The 9,637-nt window shown below is 31.3% G+C and overlaps 1 pseudogene; it reads right to left on the bottom strand.

The window, feature by feature from the left end:
* Positions 1-8: 8 nt before the first annotated feature.
* On the bottom strand, positions 9-2,878 carry LOC108691666 (annotated as a pseudogene).
* Between the last annotated feature and the right edge of the window lie 6,759 nt (positions 2,879-9,637).

Below are 9,637 nucleotides of genomic sequence, written 5' to 3'. Positions count from 1 at the left end.
GTATTGATTTTAATGACTTGTTCATTATTTAAACATTCTATAACCTTTGTCAGCTCGTCAGTTTCCTTATTTATCTAACTTTCTAATTTTTCTTCAAGCGTACGTGGTCTATAAATATAAATATTTCTGTGTGTATATGTGGTATCAGGAATGGAAGTATCAGGAATGGAAGTATATAGGAATGGAAGTATATACTATATATATATATATATATAACTGGTAACTTCGTTACAGTTACAAGTTATCTTTTTACAAGGTAATTTTACTGATAACAGTGTTACTTTCTTTTTTAACTGTAACGTAGTTACATTTTTTCATAACGATAACGAATTTTACAGTTACTTTTGTTGTTACTTTGCACACGATTGGACACAGTTCGATTAGACACTAGACATAGGCATTTGAAACTAGAAAGCCCTTAGCCACTCAACTACTGTGGTTGTCGATTTTAAAAAAGTAATGAAAAATTACTTTCTCAAGTAACGGTAACGAATTAATTTTAAAAATCAATAAATAGTAACGGTAACTTGTTACTCTTTCTATTCGGTAATGAGTAACTGTAATTTGTTTACTTTTATAAAATAACTTTCCCTGATAAATATAATTTGTAATACATTGGATGCATTTAATGGACTCAACAATTGAGTAAGCACTCGCTACTATTAGTATATTCGTCTAGATCTGATTATGTGATCTAAAAGAATAGAACAGCGAACGCTCACTTAACTGTTGAGTCCACTGCAGCTATTAAATAGTCATCTTATTGTGTAACAATATATTATAAAATGTAGATAATAATTTCTTTGTGTGTGTGTGTGTGTGTGTGCATATGTTCTGTATGTAAAAAAATGTATATCTGTATGTATATTTTTTTACCAGTATTAATATTTATATCGCTTTCGACATTTACTATTTCAACTGACTGACATTGTTGCTGTGAATATTGAAGAATATCATTGTTTCCATTTTCTAACTGTATCTGATATGCCTATAAAAGAAAAAATATACAAAATAGTATTATATATCCTTATATATTAATTACATTCAAAAGGTTATTTTGTAACTACTGTAATGAATCTCATTGTTAAATGTTGTATGTTTTTAGATTTAATCCTGATTGTTGTTTGCACGTTCGACAGAGATAAATCAAAGCTATTCTTAGAAGAAAATATTAGTAATCATACCAATCAACTAATGAATAACATAATATTTAATATTACAAAGACAGCACAAATACTTGGAAATACTTGGAAAATTTGCTACTAAATTTGCAATAGTTTCAAAGCTATTTTTTCAGAATATAACCATTATTGTATATTGTGTAAACAGCTTGTTTTTCCGCATTTTGCTTTTGAACTTTTAATTTAAATGCGCCCTTATATACTTATTTCGCTGTACAAGTAGAAAATGTAGTAAAAAAGAATAAGTTATATATTTTCAACATAAAATAAAATAAACTAAAAGATTATACAATGCGAACAAAAGAATGTATATATCTCTTCTTCTAGAGTACTATCCACACACTCACAATTATTTTCCATATATTTTAATGCAAATAAAATGATATGTTTCTGTAAATATCATTTGTAGTGATTGGATTTCCATTTCAGTTTCTTTTATTTTTTAATTTAAATGATTTTTTTATGAATTATTCTTTAAATTGCTCCAAATCTAATAGTTATATACATAAATACGTACATTTCATAATACAGTTGCCATTGCTTTACTGCCTTGCCAGGGCCATCAATAATAAATCACTGAGATTTGCTGTTAATTGTTCTCGTTGTTTTACACGGTGAATTTTGTCTTCTTTAGTTATAAATCTGTTGCGAATTCTGAATGTACCTTCATGTATATCCTATTTCAATTCTTCATTTTGTGCTCCCGTTCTTAATAAAAGATGTATTGCCAAGCTAAAAAAATATTCATATTTAATTTTATAAAAAAAGTAAATATAAATAAAAAAAAATTGTATATACATATATACTATCCAGACAATCTGTTAAAATAGTTTTGTACTACTATAAAGCTACTTTTTTTTAACATATCACAATTGTACAGATTTTGTAAAAACAAAGTAAAATCTGTTGTTCAAAATATTTTTATAATAATATACAATAAATTTTGGTTTTGCCATCGATTTTCTAAGATTATGTTGGTTATAACAGAAGAGGAGAAAAGTTAACATATAAGCTAAATGCTATCTTCGTAATATTAAATATTATGTTGCTCATGTAGTTGATCCGTATGTTTACTAATATTTTCTTCTAAGAATAGCTTTGATTTATCTCTGTTGATGTAAGCAACAAGTGAACCAAAGATTGTTGGTAGTACAGAATAGCATTCCTGCTCTTATATTTTGTAACTCGTTGTGACAATAACGATTATTTTTCTTTGCGTAGCTTTCTTATTATGTATAAAATCTGTACAACGATATTATTACTCATAATGAATTAAAGAATACAAGGGCTGGTAGTTTGTTCGTCGGAACCTCCGAACTTGTGGACGTCGATAGTCCAGTTACCTGATGCGGTATGTGAGCCATCACCGGCTGCAAAGAGAGATTCAGATAGTTCGCGGAGAAAGAGATGTCTGCTGATCGGCTGGTTCATGAAAGGCATCTGATTGTTTAAAAACTGAAGGATCAAACCCCCCCCCCCCCCATGACAAGAGAGTCTTCTTAATTCGCCTGGTTTTAGTTTTCCAGCCTTCTCATCGTGATCGCTTCATCTGTGACAGAAATTGATGCATTTTAAAGTTTCCTTTTTATACGGAGGTTGTGTCTTTTATGAATGTTTCGTCACTATGAATTTCTATACTGACTATAAGATCTGAAGAATTACAATAAAAATGATCCTAGCATTCAACTGGTTTTCTTACATTGTGCTGTGTGCGCGTGCGCGCGTTGACGCATACATAAATCAATCACGAAAGCATTAAAACACTTTTTCGATGAGTTTCGGAACGCAACCTGCTTATCGAATGATTGGTTCTTACTTGAAGGCTGTGGTCAAAGTCTCACTACAAACTGCTTGAAGAGTTTGATTAACCAATTAGAAAAAAGAATTTTACAAATTGACCAATCAAAAATTGCTTCAAAACTTTTGTAGCGAGATTTTGATCGCAGCCATAATCCAAGATCTTACCGAGTTTGTGTACCTATCTCATGTGCAGATGCAGAAATATAAAAAAAATCGAAGTTTGTGTTGAGGGCAACACTAAACCGCAAGGGTATCTAAGAAAAAGTGATCAGAAATATCATTAATTACAACGTTTTTGATTAAAAATTTTGAAAAAATTTTGAAAAAATGACCCATCACGTATGTTTATAAAAGAGCTGTCATTGGAAAGGGAAGAATCTGTATATTGCCACTTTAGGTGGCACCTTATTATTTTCGTAATATACAGATTCTCCCCTTCAGATCATAATCCTCTGGCAGCCAGGATAAAGAAGGTAATGAATAAATTTTTGTTCATTAAATGCATTTATCGCGTAATTCAATAATTTTTGTACTAGATCATGGTTTAATGTTTATTCTTTATGACGGAATAGGATTGCCTTTAAAAAACTGATCGAAAGTTCGTTTCGTTTTGAAAAACCGCTCTCGCTGGCGAAAGCGAGCAAGAGAGAAAAAGTTGAGCGTGGCTCTGGGCGGAGAACAAGGACGCAGCCACTGACGGATCTTACTCTCTTTGGACCAGTAAAGAGTAAACATTAACCTAAACATTAAGCTAACGATCTAGTGCAAAAATTATTGAACTACGCGATGGGTACATTTAATGAACAAAAATTCATTCATTACTCACTCTCTTTACCTTGGCTGTCAAAGGGTTGTGACCACTTAAAAGTGGCACCCAACTATATTTTTGTAATCTATAAATTCTCCCTTTTCCAATGGTAATCCTTTTATAAACATACGCGATGGTCATTTTTTCAAAATTTTTTAATCGAAGACGTAATTAATGATATTCTTGACCACTTTTTTTAGACATCCTTGCGGTTAGTGTCCTCAACATGAACTTCGATTTTTTTTATATTCATCTACATACGCGATAAATGAATAAACTCGCGGTGGAATCTCGTACTTTTATGGATCTAACATTCTAGCCATTTACGTTCAACTCTATGAGCAAAGCTGAAGTCCCAGGAACCAGCATACGGTCACATAAACTCGCTGACTAAAAGGATGCAATAGATTTTTTTTCTATGGTTTTTGGAATACAGTCTACTCACTGAGCGATTGATTTTGGATCCATAAGTAAGAACCAATCACTCAGTGAGCAGATTGTATTCTCAAAAAAAGTGCAATCTTTTAGGTAAGTGTATCGGTGTACTGCATAAAGGAACTAAGGGTCTGAGCACAAGGATTGTCGTAACACTTACTTAGACTTAAATTGTAGATGTAAGTAACGCACAAGCTTTCACGTATGACGTACAACTTATGCCGTGTCTTCAAGAGACGGCAATAAATCGTATGTCATACATCAAAGCTTGTGCGTTACTTACGCCTACAATTTAAGTCTAAGGAAATGTTACAACAATTCTTGTGCTGAAACCCTAAGCCAATCACAGGCTTTACGCCCGTTTTTATTACGCCGGTACAAACATCGAGGGTCCCACAGAGCGTATCTAGAGAGACGTATCGTCGGCGTAATGATCAATAAACCAATCATAAGATCCCTTGAATATCCATTTTGGAAATAAGCTTTGTAAGGCATGTAATTGGTTTATTGATCATTATGCCGACGTAAATACGCATACCCATGTATCGCCCCAATAATCGTATTTTCAAATGCAGATTTGTAATAACCAATATTAAGGGAGGATGTTTGCAAATCTCCTTTGCGATTATTCGCGCTCAAACTTGAAATCGTATCATCAAGTGAGTTCTTAATTATCACAGTTTTTCTGTATAAATTTTCGTGTATCTTATTCTCGCGATTATTATCTGCCTTATATAACGACTGATTCGGTTAACAAATTTATTATTTTATGGTGCGAACACTGACGTTTGCTAATTAACGTTTTTTCCCAAATAAAACAAGTCAATGATGTCAAAATGACTCTAAAATGATCAAAATGATGACTCTAAAAGTCGTTTATTGTAACTTGTTGTTCTTCTTGGATTTTATAACGATTTAGAGTTTCGCAATAATTAATTGATTATTATGTATCAAAACCTATTTTGAAAGAATTATGATATCTTCCACCGCAAGTCTTTAAGTATTTTTATACTTGGAGCGACATTCTATATAAAATACATTAATTTTATAAAAATTACATGTTGTCACAATTAAATGCTAACAATCTAAGTAAATATCTCGCGCAAACGCGGAGCGTTGGCCATTTGGGATGTTCACGCGCTAAACATATGAACATCTGTGAACAAATTTCGCGTTCACGATACGAATTCACGCATCGTGAGTTACTACAATAACGTGGTATATCCTATCGTGATGGACGGCGTGTCAGTTTTAAATAGCACAGTTGAAAAAGGATTCAATCATACGTCATCAATTCTAAATTCATTTTGAGATGCAAAAAGGATTTTTTTCAGAAAAGTTTAAAAATCCTTTTTATGTTTGAAAATGAATTAAGAGTTGATGATATACTGAATTCTTTTTAATTTTTTTTTGCTCTCTGTGTTATTTGGATGATCGGCTGGATATTACACATTATTGTAACATAATCTAATCAAACAAATGATAATCTTAATTCCTTGATATAAAAAATATGATTTAAATAATAAATTTGGCTCTTAAGAATTAGCGCTGTACTACGTGCGCAATAAATAATTTAATCAGACAGAGGTCATTGTTGGACAAATTTGATCTTTCTAATTTGATAATGCAATAATATATAGATACGTATATATGCAATAAAAAATGACATATATAGAAAAAAATTTAATTTTTATATAATATATAATGTAACTTTTAGCATTAATTAATTTTTTATTATAAAGAATATTGTTTTCTGTTTAAGAGGAAAAATTAAAACGAGTAGATTTTTATGTAAACACTCGTAAACTTTGTGATAAGAAATGTTATTCTTAAAATATTCGGCGTCGATTAATTGAAGTGGACAAGCCTATTGTACGTATAATCGCAAACGATCGATTAAAACATCAATTTGCATTTAAGCGTAACTAACTCGATGTGCAGCACTCATGTGCTGTATGCAAAGCACGCGCAACCGATCGCAGGTAGTCAATTGCTACTTGCGCCTCGTACAAATTTCTACTTTGCATAGCGAAAGCGTCATTGTTTACATTGGAGTAATGATGCCGGTGGTATTAGTACTCGAAAGTTACTGTGAAAGGAAGATATGTGTTCAAATATTGATTCGATGCACGCGATGATTCTAATTCGTACTTTCGAATCGAAAATGAGAAGTGCGACTTGAAAGCAGAAGCACTTTACACATTTAAAATATTCCAAACGAATCCTAATCAGTTTTTTTTTAATGTCAAATAAAACGTTTCTTGAAACAATTTTTTTAAATTTTCGACGTTACTTTACATTTATAATAAAGGTCTAAATTTTTTAGATTTTTTTTAAATCCAATAAATTCTATCTTTAAAATGTAAATTCTAAAATCAAAATTCTCGATCAATCATTACGTTATGTACACAATATTTAATTGAACAATTCTTACAAATTCTTTTAATTTAGCATTATTAGGAATTTAAAGTGAGTGTTTTAATGTTTAATGTTAATGTTTAATATTAAATTGAAATAAGTTTCTTTGTTGTAGATTCTAATATTTGTGATAAAAAATATTATTTTCTAGCTTCGCCATTTAAATACACTGAGAGAAATATTTTCTATATTTGTGATTTTAATTACTTATTATGTAATTATACATTATATAATTATATAATTATAATTAGATAATGTAATATTGTACAGTTACATTATATACTATTTTATATAGTTGCTCCAAAAAGTATAAATATCCTACAAAGACTATAAATTATAGTTAAATTATAATAATTACACCTTCCTATAATAATTACCTACAGTAACTACAGTTTGTAGTCATTTTAGTATCAATGTATATATGTATTGATAAAACTATACGTATATCTATTATTATTAACATTGTAGCAGTAATAATGGTAACATGTATTTAATTATGAAGTCATAAATATCAAAAACTTTTCTCTCAGTGTAGAAATAGAACGCGTCAGTCCTTTGAAAAGTTACAGCAACAATATTTTCCTAGTTATAAATCATTAATTGCAATTGCACAAATAATGCAAGAACCGGATCTTGTTTAAATTAAGACAGTAGTCGGACGAGCAGCTAAGGTGTCGATAATGAATCTCCGTGTTAATTAGCCTTCGGCCAAGCAAGGCGATAGGTAGTTCGTCGTGGCATACTGATATCTGCCTCTTTGCCAGTCCTGGATGAAGTAAAGCCTAACTGAAACGTCACGCCACTTGTTACTCGTTAGTGTGCACGATGCCATCTTTACTGGCGGCCGTGCGGCCCAGTTACGTCGTCTCCGGTAGCCGGTATCGATATCAGCACGACCATGTAATTAACAATGTTTCTCGGCTCTTTACCTATTTCAGCGAAATGCGCCGTTTCTTGATAGATTTTGGACGCAAATGCTTATCCAACTTATCAATATTAATCCGACATTGACCGTTAAGTTGTAGATGATAAACGTATATCGGAAAGCCAAGCAGATATGTTGTCGCTTTACTGCTCGAATTGTTGAATCTTCAAATTGTTCTATTTAGAAAAAACTTACTGTAATTAAAACGTCCATTAATTTTACACAAAAAGAATGGTTTTGCTAAAGTAATTTAATTGGATCTAAAAATTATGTTATTGGTTTGAACTATCATTATGTTGCATTATCAAAATAATTTAGAAAAACAAGTTGCTGGAATTGTTAAAACTTTTTACAGCATTGCTCATCATACTTGAGATTCCAAATAATTATTTTGATGCTTCAATAAAATTATTTTCAGTTCTATATTTAGCTAAATTTTTAGATACTTCTGCAAAATTGGTCTTTCTGTATACATATTCCATTTTCAAAAAAATAAAATTAAATTTTGTGACGTAAAAATATCAATTTGAAAACATCGCGATTTAAATTTGTCTTCCGCAAGCATGTGCGCGCTTTGAAAAATAATTATATTAATATTATATTTGTTTAGATAAACTTTTACTTAAAAAATATATTTTAAAAATATTTTATTACTTAAAACATAAATACTGTACAAAACATACATTATACTGTATGCTATATAATATAATATATAAAATTAAATGAAATATTATTTGTTTTCTTGAGAATATCTGAGAATATCTTGAACTTGGAGTAATTATTAGAAATTTAGATAGCAATATGTTTAAAAGCTCTCTCTTCTCTTTATCAATAAATTATTTTGTATAAATATAGCTCGATATACCTACATATAGTACAATTAGAAGCAAGCTTGAGAATCTAAGCACACACAAAGCATTTATATGATATTTATATGATATTTAATACCATTTCGTCAAGAACAAAGCGAAAGAGTTAATGACGAAGTCAGGTGGAGTCCGCGTGTCCTCGCGGACAGGTCCGCGAGAAGAGATTCCATCTGGAACGTATCTCTTGCGCGTCGACAGAGAGCTCTTCCATTACTGGGCGGTGGTCCGTCGTTATATCTGGAACAGTCTACTGCGGCCGCTGATCTGATAGCCCCGGGATTTATGGCGACTCTGATGGTCCATTTAGCGCTGACACGACTGGACGAGGACATACCGAGGCGCGCTTTCTCGTGTGTGCGCGCGACAATACGGAAATATCTCGTTAAAAACGGGTTGGGTAGGCCGTTAGATTGAGCGATTTGATTGCGCGCGCATGGATGCGTTCATTGCACGAATTGAGGAACTGCACCATGGCAAAGAAACATTCATTCAAATTACGCGCACGGCGCATTTAATCGATTTAAGATAATAGTACATTGAAAAAAGTTACTAAATCTTAATACTTGTTTTAATACTACTAAATATAAATATTTATTTACAGCAATATTTACTCAGTAAAAAATGATAATTAAATCAAATTAAGTTTCTTGTAAATAAATTATATGTTTATTTAATAAATATTTACTTAGAACTTACTTTCCAAACAAATATTTATTAAAATTTAATATTTAATATTTTTTTTAGTAAATTATAGACAAGCAGTTCAAGTCTTCTGTTTAGAGCATGATTCTTTTATTGCATTTACGGCAATAAAACAAATAAGTTTATTATGCAATTATGTATGGAATTTGATAGGGCGCACTGATTTTGTGAGAAGCACATTAAGAAACTAATTATCACTAAGGGGCGATCGGTAAGATAAACCCACGAGTGCGCATTTAATGGCGGATAAGTTTAGTGCGGTGTCCTCTATAATGGCAGCAAATGTATTATACTTTTGTCAGAATCATCAAATAGGTAAATACGTACCACAATTAGCGTTTACTGCGACAATAAAATGATACTACACCGCGCGAATATGAGTATCTCTACAAAAAGAAATGCAAAAATAACCGAACTCTCCACTCATCTCTGATTCCGAGATGTCCTGTCCGTTCATAGACATCGGCAAAAATAAAGTTCTTTGCATTAATAAACACAT

The sequence above is a fragment of the Atta colombica genome, unplaced genomic scaffold (genome assembly GCF_001594045.1).
Source record: "Atta colombica isolate Treedump-2 unplaced genomic scaffold, Acol1.0 scaffold49, whole genome shotgun sequence".
Lineage (NCBI taxonomy): Eukaryota > Metazoa > Arthropoda > Insecta > Hymenoptera > Formicidae > Atta > Atta colombica.
Note: the sequence above shows the minus strand (reverse complement) of the source record. Positions and strands in the feature narration are given on the sequence as shown.